Raw genomic sequence first — 16943 nt, forward strand, 5'->3', positions numbered from 1 at the left:
TATTGTAGTGTCATGTTAACGTGAGTAAGGATGTAATGAAGTATAGAGTCTAATCTTGAAATAAAGACATGCGTGTCCCATGTGGAACAACCCAAAAATTGCGAATAGTGTCCTATTGGTCGCTCATGTCACCAATGTTTGTGGACTAAAAGTTTGGGATTTCTGAGGGTATGTGGAGTGAGTCAACTGATGGGATGAGTCTGCAGAAGTAGGGAGTGGCCAATGGGTAGTGGTGTGGATACACCGCAAATCCAACTGGAGAATGGATGACTGCAGTGTTAGTGAAGTGTTGGGATGAGTGTTTGGGGAACTAGGAATCATGGGTATATGGGTATATATGCAAATGAAGCAGCACAGCAATAGTGGATTGGTTAGAGCATCCGCCTAATGAACAGACATTCCCCCTCCAAATCCCACTGCAGCGCATACCATTTTCCTTCGGTAATCTGTATATGAACATATTTTGACATCTGTCCGCTGTATAACCTGCAAAATAACAATTAAAAGTGAACTGGAGCGAAGTGTCAGTGTCATAATGAATAAGCCACTAGTAAGCAGGTTTAAGCATATAGGGCGGCCACGGTGGTGCAGTGGTTAGCATTGCCGCCTCACAGCAAGAGGTTCTCCGGTTCGATCCTCGGCTGGGGTGCCTTCTGTGCGGAGTCTGCATGTCCTCCCTGTGGTCGCGTGGGTTTCCTCCGGGTGCTCCGGTTTCCTCCCACATCCCAAAGACATGCTGCAAGTGGATTGGACACTCTAAATTGACCCTAGGTGTGCGTGTGAGTGTGCCTTCTGTGGAAGGTTGGGCGCCGGGCTGGCAACTCGACACCGTAAAACTCCACTGCCATTCAATGTGCGGACAAGGTGATCCGCTGTGGCGACCCCTAACTGGGAAAAGCCGAAAGAAGAAGAAGAAGAAGCAGGTTTAAGCATATATAAACACCAGTAAGTGTGTGTAAGTGCGTTTGCAATGGGTATGCATTGCTTTACAGACACGCATTTATATATATATATATATATATATATATATATATATATATAAATACATATATTTTTATATATATATATATATACGTCACTCGATGGGTTGCCAACTGGCTTACTGACAGAACCCACACTGTAAAAGTAGCTGACTCCAAATCCAGCTCCAGACAAGTGACAAGTGGAGTACCTCAGGGTTCAGTCCTGGGACCTCTCTTGTTTAGCATCTACTTCTCTGAAGTACAGACCAACACTAAGGGACTCTGGCTAACAAAGTTTGCAGATGACTGCAAACTGGGAGCCATTATTGAATCCCCAAATGATGTGGATACTCTACAAAAGGGCCTTACAGAAACAGATGCTTGGTGCCAAAGCCATGGGCTCAAGCTCAATACCAAGAAATGTATAGTTATCCCCTTTGGGAAAAAACATGTACCCATGAATTATCACATAGGTGGCAGTACACTAAACACCGAAAGTGTGATAAGAGACTTGGGGACACAGGTGGACAGTGGTCTCACCTTCAATAACCACATTACCACAACAGTCAGGAAATCCTTCTATGTGGCACACCTCATCTCTAAGGGCTTTTCATCCAGAAAAAAGGAGGTCATTGTCCCACTGTACTCATCCCTCATTAGACCCATTATAGAATACAACTCCCTGTTTGGTATGTACCTCTCAAGACATCTGCAACAACTGGAAAGGCCTCAGAAATGCCTCACTAAAAGAATCACAGGCCTAAAGCAGATGCCCTGTGCTGACTGCCTTAAAAAACTCCAGCTATACTCTGTAGCATATCGTCTATTCCGAGGCGATCTCTGCTTAACATACAAGGCCATGTCAAACCCAGAGCTGTTGGACATGCTACACTGAAAGAAATCCCAATCCCTCAGAGCCACACGCTCCAGGGATCTAAATCTTGTCATCACAATAAACAAAACATGTTGGAGGGATAGGTTCCTGACCCAGAGACTCCCCAGACTCTGGAATAGACTGCCCATACATGTCAAGCAGAGCACCTCTTTGGCTCTCTTCTAAAGGAACCTTGATGATTGGATTGGAGAAAGGAAATTCACCCCGGGGATCACGTAAGTCGTCCTGCTAGACAGGAATCCAGGGAAGTAAATAGTGTGGAAAGAAATAGCCAGGGAATTGTTATGGCAAGGCTTGTATAGGCCCTAGGGCCGATAGCCTGGTACCAACCTATGAATCTATATATATATATATATATATATAGTTGGAGACATATACACATATATATATATATATGTGTGTGTGTGTGTGTGTGTGTGTGTGTGTGTGTGTGTGTGTGTGTGTGTTTGTGTGCATAGATATACACAGATATACAGCTATGATAGGAAACAGCACACAAGAATGACATGTTCACAGGCTATGCCAACGGTAGTGAGGGGCCCAAGCAGGAAACATGAAACACGTAGCATGACCTTCCACCCCACCCCCACCCCCAAGCTGGACACAGGAAACATACACACAAACCTGCAAACAATGTAAATAGTCCACTGCTCCCCAGAGCACAGGCAGGATGCAACCATGGGGGGGTACACAATGCACCCGTGAAATCTAATCTGGGAACACAGACAGGAGCGTCCCTTGCGGGACATCCCAAAAATTGACATAAGACCAAAGGAATGTGATACGCCGGCCATTTTGGGTGGGGTATGTACATACCCGGAATACAAGGGTGGGAAAGCCTGATGACCCATGGGTCAAGACAATGCATGACATGGGTCCCGTGAAGTGGACAGTGGGCAGCGTGTAGTGGTGTGTTCAGACCCAACCAGGACCCAGAGTAAGGATGGGTGCTGTAGAGGAGGTGCGGGTGGGGGAACTATGGGTAGCTAGTTATGGGTCTAGGTGTGCAGGTGTTGGCTGATGTGGGCCTATATGGACAACCCCAGGGATGTAAGCAAAAGTGTTCATTGGGCAGAGGCTTCGCCCAACGAGCAGCCACATCCGCTACGAGTCCCACTGCAGCAAAATGTAATCTACATGGCAAGGAACGGAATAACCAGATGTAGATGTATATATGTAGAGGTATGTGTGTGTATATGTATCTACCCATAGTGACATACAGATATACCTATCCCTCTCCGTAGTAGAAATGTATACATAGAGAATATATATACATACCCACATATAAATATATACATATGCAGACACCCATAGACCCATATGTTGTTAGATTATATATATATATATATATGTGTGTGTGTGTGTGACTGTAAATACACATGTATATAGCTAGGATATGATACAGCAGTTACGAATTACATATGTTCACAGGCCGTGCATATGGGGGTGAGGGGTCCAATCACCAAACGTGTAACACATAGCATCAACCTACCCCCCAGCTAGGCCTGTGAGACATACAGACACACAATAAAAGTAAACACACCACTGCTTCCCAGACCAAAGGCAGGATACTACCAGTTGGAGAGACCTGCCAGGTCTAATCTTGAAACAAAGACATCAATGTCCCTTGTGGGACACCCCAAAAATTACTGATCATCGGAGTCAGTCCCTGTAATGATTCATCAAACCAGGCTGTAGACATACACCTACCAGTAGGTTGTGCAAGCCTGATAACCCATGGGTCGACACAACAACGACGTGTCTCGACACGTGGAGAATGGGCAGTGTGTAGTGGTGTGTTTATACTCCACGTGCACCCACAGTAAGGTGAGTGCTGTAGAGGGGCAGGTGGGGGAACTATGTGTATGCAATTATGGGCCTAGGCGTGCAGGTCTTGGCTGGTGCATTCATATTAGGACCGCCCCGGGGATGTAAGTAATATTCCGAAATGAGCATAGCTTACGCCCAAAACTCTCAACCCCTAAGAGCAAATCCACTGGACAGAACATAAACCGTTGGGGGAAACAAATAGGGACCATACCTCTCAACTGTCCCTGATTTCCAGGGACGTCCCTGATGTTGTCTCAAATTCTAACTCTGTTCCACTTAATCCCTTCTAAAAGTAGTGACTTTTGGAGGAAAGGTAGTGAATTACACGTAATGAATAATGACAACAATTAAGAGTTATAAACTTCATTTACCTCAGAAAATGTGTATTAATTCATATGCTCCAAGTCTGTCAATGTGTCAAGTTAATAGCACTAATATTTTAAATGTTTCCCTGATGATCCTTGATGTTGTCATGACTTGTCCCTGATTCAGTTGATATTTGTCCCCAATCGTTTGAGAGGTATGATACTGACAGAAAGCACATATTCCACTTACAACCTTAGAAAGATAGAATAATAAGTATGCAGTAGCGATGATAGAATAATAAGTATGCAGTAGCATGACTCGGCTAAAGGATGTGGGTTCCAAAACCCAATTACTTGTTTGTATTGAATGGTGTCGGTTCCCATGTTTTAGCCGGACAGGTGCAGATTGTAAGAGGAACACACCAATAGTATGAATCAAATTCTGGACAGGCCACGGATTCCGTACAGTCAAACGGCATGCTTACGCCTAATCAGCAGCCATTCCTGATACTTTAGGCATGTAATCCGATGTAATAGGCATCACAAGGTAATATCGTAGTCCTCACTCCCACCCAGGGGTGTGAGTGTTGGATGCAAACACCAAATGCAGCACATTTGCAAGTGCGGGAGCAAGCGGGGTGTAAGCCTGTTTAGCCGCCGGTATGCAAGTATCACACTGGTGAAGCAATGTAGAGGCTAACTGAGAGTAAGAAACTGGAACCGGAGGTTGGCATTGCTCAGCTCCGTGAAAACCTTCGCACACCTGCTCACAACTGCTTTAAAGTGCCTAAATCACTCTGTACCCAACAGCATGTGTTCTGGCCAGCAACAAAAGAACCAGCCTCTGCAAGGCTAGAACGCAGGACCCTGTACATCACAGTCAAAGTAGTAAACCACTACGCCATGATAGCAATACATATAAAGGAGGTATCCGCAAACTAATCCTTACAACAGGGAAACAAATCAAATATGTGAACTGAATCTATGTACAGTGTAATGTTCTATAACCTGCCACAGACCATAAATATGTGAATTGGAGTACTGCAGTAAACATAGAGTTCAGTTGTCACTGTAATAACGTTCAGAAGTCTCCAGGGCCCCATACAGTTTATGTACACATGTATGATGGATACCAGACACATATATAGCCTGTAATGAGTAAGACATCATTGACAAAAGTCAAATATAATGCTAGATAACCAATAAGCAATGCTAACCGCCGTACAGTCCAAGTAATTGTAAGCAATGTGCAGGGAAGCCAATACAATGCGCCCACAGGTACACCTCTTTAAGCAGTGCCAACCTGAAGTAAACATGTGTGCCCATAGCTTAGCCTTTTCAAAACCAGCCAATTACTGAAAAGTGCGGGAATCTGGCCTTACTTAAACCGAAGAGGTGATAATACAGCTCATAACTGGATGTAGCATCCCCCTGAAGGCAGAATGGCTGGAGTGGGAGAAGGCACTCGCTTTAGAGCACAGCACTGGGGCATCCAGGAGTCCAATTTTATGGTATGGCTTCTGGTAAAGCACCATGACAGGAGACTACTGCAGGGCCAGTACCAGGGCTCGCAGTACAAAACGGAGGCCTGGGACAGTCTTGCCTGTGACCTCACTAGTGCCACAGGTATCCCCCGGACTGGTGAGCAGGTCAGGCACCACTATGCAGACCTGAAGTGGTGGAGGGGGGATGTCCTGGAACAGTGGATCCAGGAAGCAAGGCAGATGCAGAATGCCCCATTACTTTAGCTTGTGTGTACTATGGATAGGTATGGCCTAATATCACTGTACTTCCCTGACAGCTGCAGATGAGTGTGCTGTGAACCAGCAAGCCTATGATGCTAGGCTGCAAAGGATGTGTCGTGAGGCAGGTTAGTAAATAGCCTGCATGTACTGTCATAGCAAATAAATGTAAGAGCGTGAGAAAGTGTTGTACCAGTATACAGAATAGTGTAATATGCTGTGAATAAAAGTGTAACCCCTGCATTGCTTCTGTTTACTCTGCAGTCATATGTTGTACTGTTGCAGTTATTAAATAGTACTGTTGTAGTAAGCAGTGTTACCCACACTATGGTATGCAGATACAATGTGTATGAAGTGCTGTATAACAATGTCGGAAGTGCAAACAGGTCAGTCATATTACACAAAATACATTGCAAAGCCTCACAACAATTGTCTGATAGCATAGTGTACAGTGATCTTAACTGTGATTCTTTTATCAGACACAGCAGGTTTTTGGATCCCAGGAACGCTAGTAAAGATGTATGCATATTCATTCCACACAACTGCACACAGTCTATTAGAATGTTCAGAGCGAAAGCTATATGCATATTTACACTTAACAACTGTACAGATTTTGCTAGAATGCTTAAATAGAGAGTGGTATGCATATGCAATAATTATTTCTATATAATTGTGCTGTTACTTTTGGATAGAATCACATTAGACCACCTCGACAGAGTGCTGCTCGCTATATTTTTATCTGTGACTGCATAACTGTTTTTAGGATGTCCTTCAAGGATGCATCTGCAGTCCTAACATATGGGTTGTCCTGCCTCAGGCAGCCCTTCGGTCGGCCGGATTCCAAAGTCTGGGTCTGGCCTCGGCTGATGTCGCACTTCACCCGACGTCATAGCTGCTGTGAATTGGGTATAAAGGCATCAGCCGACGCCATTTTCCTCAGTCTTTCTTGCCGCGGGGTGCCCGAAGCAGAAGCTGTTCGCAAGTGCCGGTCGGTCAGATCCAGAGATTTCTTCAACCGAAGACTTCTAAAAAGCTAAGTACCCCGTTGGGGACTCTTTCTTGCCTCAGCCGATGTCAGAAAAAGTAAATAATTGTTTAACTTGTGGGAAACAAATACCTCATAAGGATTTCCACTCTTACTGCCTTCCTTGCTTAGGCCCAGACCACGACGTATCAGCTTGTCTAGCCTGTGCTTCCTTCAACTGATGGACACTTAGACGTCGGTCGGAGTTTGCGGAGGAGTTTTTTGGTCCCGCTTTTGCTTACAAAATGCCGTCTGAGACTCCGACTTCACAATTAGCTAAAAAGCGTAAGGAAAAGGACCGACACTCGCGGTCCGCAGTTTCGGCCGAAACCACGGTTAAGCCAACCGCGAGTGTCTCAGTTTCGGCTGAAACCGAGTCCTCGGTTCTTCCTACGGCCGAAAGCTTACCTCCGACAGCCGAGGCTTCACACAGCATGGCTGAATCTGCTACTGAAATTACTCCTGCTGTAGCAGGCACCCAGGATTTATCTGATACTATTCCATTAGACATATCCACTCCTGCACGTGGAGCTGCTAGGCCCCCTGCATCTATGTCTATCAAGGCTTTTTCTAGGGCTAAAGCAGCTAAATCTTCTAAGGCTTTGCCTGCTAAAGCCCCACTCAGGCCTACCTCTAGTTCCCAAATGCTCAGCCTGGCTGAGGATCTCATTTCTTTGATCAGGGGATCCCAACCTCACCCAGACAGGGCCTCTCAACCCCCTCCAGAGAAGAGGCCTAGAGCAGAGCCCCCCGATCCAGTTTCTACTGACTACTCCTCGGATGAGTCAGAACACTCAAATCCTCCAGAAGGCCCTTATTCTCCATATGAGGATTCTGATGCAGAAGACTCCATTCCTTCTGCCTCTCCTCCTGAGGAATTTTCTTTTGGGGAAACCTTACATGCTATGAGAGAGCAATTTCAATGGCAGGGCCAGGATTTTCAGATTCAAGGAAAAGGCTAAGGACCTTTTTACATTTACCACAGCATAGGCCTTTAGCCATTCCGCCAGTACTAACAGTTGTGGATGATGCATTTAATGATGCCTGTACTGCTCCTGACTCTCTTCCCCCGGCCCCTGCTAAACCCAACAGATATTACAGGGTCCCGGACACACACTTTCACTTGTATAAGGCTCCTGTTGCAGATCCTGAAACCATTTCACAGGGCCCCAAAGCTGTAGCAGCTGCCTCTGCCAAAAACCCCTCCCTCTGAAAGAGAATCTAGAGCATTAGAGAGATGGGGTAAAAAAGTTTATACTTCTGCTACTCTTTCGGCTAGGGCCTTAAACTGTCAATTCCACATGATTCAGTATCAGGAATTTTTGTTAGACCAGCTAAATAAAAAACTGTCCTCTCCTGAACCGATAGACCGTAAGTCCCTTCAGGATTTGGTACATAACACTCAGCAGGTCAGTAATCATTCCTTAAAATGCGGCTATGATGCACTGGAGGCTTCCTTTAGATCAGCTATGACTGGAACAGTGATCAGAAGGCATGCATGGTTAAAAGAGCAATCCTTACCAGACCATGTAAAGTCAAAGCTCCTAGATGCTTCCATGGAGAAACAAAGTTTGCTTGGCTCCCCTGCACAACAAGTGCTAAAGAAGGTGGAAGAAAAAGCAAAATCTGTCCAAACAGTCAAGGATTTCTTACAGGTCCAACCTCCGAGGTTTAGTAGAAATTGGCCTTCGAAGACATGGTCCTTTCCAGACACCTCCAGAGCACAGAGAGGCAGAAATAGGCGCCCAAGAGGCAGAGGTCAATCCAGAGGTGCGTACAGGGGACGTCAGTGGCAGCCTAACAACCAGAGAAGTACTGCCACAGATCCAGCTACTACCATTTCCACAGGACAGACACAATGACTTGGCTCTGATACCTACCAGGGAACAACTGGAAGCACCCTTAGGAAAGCTAGCCTTATTTTCCGTAAACTGGCATTACATTACAGGAGACAAATGGATTTTACAGACAATCGACAAGGGCTACAGGTTTCACTTCCACTCTCTACCAAAAAAGAGAGGAATGCCAAACCTTCCACCAAACCAAAAAACAAACGCTCTAGAACAAATCAACCACTTACTAAGGATGAGAGCTATAGAAAAGGTACCACCTATGGAACAAGGACAAGGATTTTACTCCAGACTTTTCCTGGTACCAAGAAAAGAAAACCAATGGAGACCTATTCTCGACCTGTCCGCTCTGAACACATATCTCATTGTTCCAAAATTCAAAATGCTGACCCTACAGCAGCTTCTTCCCATGCTGAGCAAGGAGTCTTGGCTGGTGACTCTAGATCTCAAGGAGGCATACCTGCACGTCCCTATCCGACCAGATTACAGAAGATACCTCAGATTTCTTGCAGGATCAGAGCATTATCAATTCTCAGCATTGCCCTTTGGCTTATCTACTGCGCCCAGAGTATTCACGAAATGCCTGACATCAGTAATTGCTCATTGCAGGCTTCAGGGAATTCAGATTTATCCATACCTGGACGACTGCCTAATACAAGCGGACAACAAGACCAAATTAACACAAGATTTGGAAAAGGTTATACAACTACTGCAAGCCCTGGGATACACAGTCAACATGAAAAAGTGAAGGCTGGTACCATCCCAAAGGATAACATTCTTGGGTGCAGAACTGGACACTTCAAATCAGATGGCATTTCTCACAGCAGAAAAGCAAAAGCAACTACCACTCTATTTCAGGGCATTAACAACACAGAACCAGCTTACAGCAAGGAAAGTCCTGCAAGCCCTGGGTTACATGGCATCCTGCATAATATTGATTCCACATGCCAGGCTGCATATGAGGAAGTTGCAATGGTACCTAAGGAATATATGGTCTCAACACAAGCACAGCCTAGAAGCCCAGATTCCAATAATCCCATGCCTGAAGCAAGAATTCCTGTGGTGGGCTCAGGCCTGTCAGTTGAACAGAGGACTGCCTTTCCACAAACCTCACCCAAGCCAGACTATCACCACGGACGCCTCGGACCTAGGCTGGGGGGCACACATGGTGGACAAGTGTATACAAGGCCTATGGACAGAAGACCAGCTGAACCTACACATAAATCAAAAAGAGATGCTGGCAGTGAAACAGGCAATTCAGACCGTTTCTTCAACAGGGTCATTTGCTGATAAGGACGGACAACACCACAGTTATGTGGTATATCAACAAACAAGGAGGAACACACTCATACCCTCTATGCCGGATGGCAATGGACCTGTGGAATGTAGCCCTGAACCTCAACATTCAGCTCCAGGCCATCTTTGTGCCAGGAAAAGAAAATATACTAGCAGACACCTTTAGCAGAACTACCACGGATGCCCACGAATGGATGCTGCATCCAGACATCTTCAAATCCATTACAAAGAAATGGGGACTACCAGAAATAGACCTGTTCGCATCCCCACACAACCACCAATTGAGGAAATTCTGCACAAGGGCATACCACCCACTTGCTTGGAAGGTGGACTCCCTCTCCTTCAGTTGGGAAAACCTGACAGCATATGCATTCCCACCTCTTCCTTTGATGCACAAAGTGCTACTGAAGATCAAAGAAGATTGCCCAAGGATCATCCTGATAGCTCCTGACTGGCCGAGGCAGCATTGGTACCCGCTACTGAGAAGTATATCTCGGACACACGCATGGCCTCTACCTCTAGTTCCTTTACTGCTAACACAGAACAACTTCAAGATCCTACATCCAAACTTGAAAACACTGCAACTAGCTGCTTGGAATATTACATAAAACAAAATAACCCAGATTTATCCCAGAGGGTTAAAGACATTATCCTGGAGGCTCGCAGACCCTCCACAAGGAAGACTTATTCAGCCAAATGGAAAAGATACCTCATTTGGAGTGAAGCAAAAGGAGAAAATGTATCATTAGCAAACATAGCTAACATCCTGGAATATTTAGCAGAACTTTTCCACAATGGCTGATAGAGTGTCCTTGAGAACTAACCCTACTTTTATGCCAAAGGTGGTCTCCAGGGTATCATTGAACCAAGCAATCCACCTACCAACATTCTTCCCCAACCCACAGAACAGGGGGGAAAGGCTACTACATACCTTGGATGTGCACAGGCAATTACGCTACTATCTGGACAGAACCAAGAACAATAGAAAGACTGACCAGCTTCTGGTAGCATATGCAACAGGAATGGAAGGAAAAGCAATTTCAAAACAGGCAATCTCAAAATGGATAGGAAATTGCATTAGATTTTGTTACTCTTTTCATGGAAAGACAACTCCAGAAAACATCAGACCTCACTCCACAAGAGCTACAGCCACTACTACAGCTTTCTTCAGGAGTGGCTACCAAAGACATTTTAGAGGCTGCTACTTGGAGCTCCGTGCATACATTTGCCAAGCATTATAATCTACCTTTATACTCCAGATCCCGAACAGGTTTTGCAACTGCTGTTTTACAAGGGATCTTAACTACACCATAATCATCTTAGTGCCTCCTCCCCCAGTTTGGCTATGGTATTCTACCCATATGTTAGGACTGCAGATGCATCCTTGAAGGACATAGTACAGTTTTGTACCTACCATAAATGTAGATGTCCGAGAGGTATGCATCTACAGTCAGGATTACCCACCCTCCTTCCCCTCTGTGGTACTCCTAGGGTATTTGCCCATCTTGTAGCTAGCTGGGGGAATCTATTATGGTGTATTTGTTTGTATATATGTATATACATGTTTATTTTGTTTGCTCTCTACTGTTTGGAATCATTTGCATTTATCCAAATTTAGCCTTCCTAGAGGGCACCTGGCATCTGGGGCAAGAAACACTGAGGAAAATGGCGTCGGCTGATGCCTTTATACCCAATTCACAGCAGCTATGACGTCGGGTGAAGTGCGACATCAGCCGAGGCCAGACCCAGACTTTGGAATCCGGCCGACCGAAGGGCTGCCTGAGGCAGGACAACCCATATGTTAGGACTGCAGATGCATACCTCTCGGACATCTACATTTATGGTAGGTACAAAACTGTACTTTTCTTCTAACAGATTTTTTCCAATTGGCTCAGTATCTGCATATATTAATAGTTGGTTCAAGACATTTTTCCTGCATACAGTAGCTATTTGCTCAGTTTGTTTTTTGTAATCTTTATAATATATCTTTACCATCTCAAAGTGCTTACTCCTCTCTGTACTCTTCTTTTCTAGACTCAACACCACTCTTAAGTATTCAACTGCGGTACCACCTTTGTCATTCTTATAAGAAAAGCGCAGTCCGGGTCTGAACTGTCTGCAAACAGCTACAGTTAACTTTGAGTATGTGTCTACCTGTTTGAGCCAATCTTCATTTTCCCCTGGAGAGCACTCTGCTTTGGCTGTAAGCAGCCCCCCCCCCCCCCACACACACACACAGACACTCATCTTCCACTTTCTCTCTTATTCCCTTCTGTTAGCAGATAGTATCCATAATCTGATCAATATTGTGTGTTTGTTAATTTAAACTGAGACCACAGTGGCCTACTGATACAAGGTTATCCTGTTTTTCCACCTGAAAATGGTTAAGAAATGACTTACAGTTTCAGAGCAGTCCTTGGTCAATTGTGATTGTTTCTCAATCACTAACTTGTCTTTGCTTTGGCTCATTAGCAGCAGTACAAAGAACTGCCTTCTCACACCCTTGTTCTCCCCTCCCCCTTCCCTGTTTATTACCTTAAGACAATCCCAAAGTTAACAAATATTACCTGTGACAGGCACCATTTTTTTAAAACTACAATCACCCTTGTCACTATCATATGTTCATTCATTAATTAACTCTGTTACCTGATTGTTTCCAGCCCCCTCATAAGAGCAACTAACAGGGTCTCTACCCGCTTCGCTCCCCACCCTGCCCCCTATTCCCTCCCGCCCCCAGTGGTCCTACCTTTATTACACTCACAAACCCCTTCCATCTTTCCAGTAGCCAACCACAGCGCTAACCCAACACTACCTCCTCCATCTTCCCACTACTATCACACCTCCTCAACTAACATGTACAAGCATACCTTACCTATGCTCACTGCATGCACTCTCCTTGCATATCTTGCATCCTACCAAAGCTCTATCATTCCCGCACTCAACCACTACCACTGTACTACTACTCACACCACCACTCATGTCTCACCCACACTCAGCTCCCCTCCCACCAACTCAAGAACCATCCCTATGCACCCCCCACATATTCTGCCAACTATATTACTCAAACATAAAGCATCCCTACAACTTAACATGGTAACCCTCCCACCATACCTATTACCCACAGAGCACAATCATAAAGTTTCCCTTATAAACAAACACATTCAAAAACTGAGAAAACTAATAACCTCATGCATATCAAAACTAGCCCTAAGTGGAGACATCCACCCCAACCCTGGCCCTACCATCTCCAAACCCAATCCTCATAATCAGACTAGAAACCACAACTTCTCCCATATTACAGCCAATAGAAAGACAAGTGACTTCATTCTACTAAGAATAAATATTATAAGTATATCCAACAAAGTCCATGAACTCCATGCCACCATAGACTTGTACTCCCCAGACATAGTCATCCTGACAGAAACCTGGCTAAAACCTCACATTACCAGTGAGCAAATACTCCCTACAGGTTATGGCATACTAAGAGTAGACCGGCTAAACAAGAAAGGAGGCGGTGTAGCTATAATATTTAAACAGCATCTAAACATCCAGATCTTAAAATCATCAGCTCCACAAATAGGCAATGAAGAAATAATATATATCAACCTCAAAATAAACCAAAACATTAACACCTGCATCTTGTCAAGCCTGTACATAAGACACAGGTCCCGTACATACTAATCTACAAACATACCATTGTACAATATAACGCCATTGGGTAGTGTAATAATACATGTAAGGGACAGACCACTGCAGTGACTACGAATGTTGTGAAAACTACAAGGATGTATTAGTTGTTAATTGAAGTCTGTCTCTCTCTATCACCCCTACCATATGTGCAAACATAACCGTTTTACACAACTCATTTTGTATGTATACACTCCTACCCTTTGTTGGGACATATGTCCTATTGGTTTATAAATATTCAGATCTGTTTCTATGCATGTGCCATGTTAAAATAAACCCATGTTGGTGGACTGTTGCCATCAATGAAACCTGCATGTTGTTGTAATGGCCACTGTTTACCCATATATGTATGTGTTCTGCCTGCTCTGCAACTATGTTATATCTGGTACCCTGGGTAATGGGAATACCTAAGCATGCTGTTATAACTAATTGTGAATGCTGTTGACTGTTACTAACCCATATCTGCCTTAAACATACTACAACATAGCTCGTATGGGAAGGCCAGTCCTAGTGGACCCACCTGTCCCACCTCAGCTGGCCATGGCACCGGGCACCAGCACATCTGGGGCCCAGCCTGGGACCTCCTCGTCCATTTGCCCTGCACCACCTTTGGGTGGAACTGCCGCAGGGGATGGGGCTCAGCCCCCCCCGGGAGCGGGAGCGGACAGAAACCTGTCACCTGTGGGTACGGTCATCGCCATGGTGCGTGGGGAGCTCGACAGGGAGATTCAAGACCACCTATTCCAGCTTGAGGGCCGAGCAACTAGAGGGTGAGCCTGCCCCTCCTACACAGCCCCCAGCACAGCCACCTTCTGGGCTGTGAAGGTGCAATGGTGACTGCCCATGGGTGGGGACCTCAGTCCCACTGTATCCATTGCTGGGCTCATGGGCTTGCGACTTCCAAACACCCCTCCCAGTCCAAGGTGTTTCCCCCTACATGTGTCATATACCGCCCCTGTATGCATCTTGTTCGTCTTGTCTGTCATCCTACCCAACCTATCCTCCCTGGTCATACCTACTTTCCTTCCCCAACATCCCACTCTCACCTAAACATAAAAGAAAAGAAGGGCAATCTCTTCCCACAAAAACCGCACACCCCATACGTAGCTGTCCATTTCGCACACGTCCACTGGACACATGTAAACATTTCTAATTGGCATCACAACATACTATTGTTGTCCTCACTCCTTTCTCAGGGTTGTGAGAGTCCAAATGTCCTGCCAAATTTATTGCATATGCACAGCCATTGCTGTACAAGAAATGGACGGCTACGGACCTTCCCTACACCCTTCCTGCACATCCCTAGCTATTTTCTCAACTGTCTTTCCCTCTTTGTGCCCCTTTTTTACCACTTTCCTGTCAACCACTTTCCTATCAACCCTTTTTTCTTTTCTTTTAAAGAAATTAGCGCGGGGGTAAGCGGGAGTAAGCACTTTTAAGCAGCAGTGAACAGGTTTCAGCCTGTTTGCACAGGGGTAAGCACTGCCTACACAGGTTAAGCAATCAAGAAGGTAACTGAGTGTAAGGAACCGTAATGAAAAGTAACCACTGCTTACCTCCGCGCACACCTGCTCACAACTGCTTAAAAGTGCCTTAATCACTCCGTATACAATAGTCTTGTTCTGCCTACCAACAAAATAAACGGCCTCTGCAAGGCTCGAAACCAGGACCCTGCACACCACAGCCAATGTGATTTACCACTAAGCCATGGCAGATTTACAGACTTCGAATGTTATCACAAGCATATCATCCAGCACAGTCATTCAACAGCATAGGAAATGTATTCCATCATGTAGATGTATGTGTGTGTGTTTATGTCCAGATAGATACATACATATATATATATATAGATATATCAAGAACATCCCATGTGACAACAAAGCATTAAAAAGGAATGAAAAGGGAAACACCAGCAACTCCTGTAGTATGTAGTGGTGTTGTCCTATGTAATATCAAGACTCCCTCAGACAGATGTGTTATTCATACACGCAAACATTTGTATATTGGCCAAATTCATTACTCTGTGCATTTTATTTACATTAACACACCAGTTCCTGTCCAGTCATTATGTGAGAACAGTACTCTTGCAAGGTACTGTGTGCGACATCATCATCATGAAAAATGTAAATGGGGTAACCATAGAGGGACCAGTAGTGTGTGTACAGTGGGGTCACCTGCATCACTTGTATCTGGAAACTTTAGGAGTCATGTGCATACCAGGATCATGTGCCTGAGAGACAGGGTGAGAACAACAGTAGTATGTTGTGATGCAAATTAAAAAGGTTACATGTCCAGTGGACACGTGTGTGAAATGGACAGCTATGTATGGGGCAAATATTGTTCTAGGAACAGATTGGCCTTTTGTTTTTGTAAGGTGAGAGTGGGATGTTGGGGAAGGAGAGTAGGTATGCTCGTGGAGGATAGGTTGGGTTGGATGACAGACAAGACAGCATACAGGGTCGGTATATGACACGTGGGGGGATATACCTTGGACAGGGAAGGGTGTTCAGCAGTCACAAGCCCATGAGCCCCCAGAGGGAAACAGTGGGATGGAGGTTCCCACCAATGGGCAGCCACCACTGCACCAAAACAGCCTCAAAGGTGGCTGTGCTGGGGGCTGTCTAGGATGTGCAGGCTCACCCTCTAAATGTGACACTCTGCCCTTGAGCTGGCGTATCTGGCCTCTAAACCCCTTATTGAGCCCCCTATGCACCACGTCCGAGACTTTACAACGGATGACAAGTTCCTGTCTGGAACTGCTCCCAGGGGGGACATGCCCCATCCTCAGTAGCGGTTCCACCAGAAGGTGGTGCATAGCCAACAGAAGGTGGAGGTCCAAGGCTGGGCCCCAGACGTGCTGGTGCCCAGTGCCATGGCCGGGGCCTCCAATCCCATACAGCCTATGGTGTTGCAGTTTTAACACAGATATGGCTTAGTAACAGTCAGCAGCATTCAGGATTACTTTTAACAGCATGCATAGATATGACCATCAACCCAACACAACAGATGGCGTACATTTGCAGAGAGAGCACAACACATGCATATATACTGCATGACATCTGTACAAAGTGTAGAAGACTTGTGACTGCAGCTAAGAACAGTGGCCCATTATTGGCATGTCACTGTGAGAACCTCAGACAATGACTGTCATACCACTGTTTCATGTGACATATGTCCAATCAGGAATGAGATGGCAGTAACCCTCATGTACTGACTGCAGTCCTCACACTATGCTTCTGCAGTTCACAGATGTGTGCTCAATGAGTAACACAAGAAACAAATGGTTCCACACACTGACCAGTCCACAGATGGCCTTCAAGTTGGGGGTTCAGTCACAAACAGAGCACTGTGT

General features: G+C 45.4%; 1 protein-coding gene across 1 annotated transcript in view; it reads left to right on the forward strand.

Moving 5' to 3' along the window:
* TRPM7 (transient receptor potential cation channel subfamily M member 7) overlaps nt 1-16943 on the forward strand; it is a 1848525-nt gene that overhangs the window by 1691558 nt on the left and 140024 nt on the right. The gene's annotated exons all lie outside the window — the stretch shown is intronic.

This window comes from Protopterus annectens, chromosome 7.part0 (assembly GCF_019279795.1).
Source record: "Protopterus annectens isolate FY-2018-M chromosome 7.part0, PAN1.0, whole genome shotgun sequence".
NCBI lineage: Eukaryota > Metazoa > Chordata > Ceratodontiformes > Protopteridae > Protopterus > Protopterus annectens.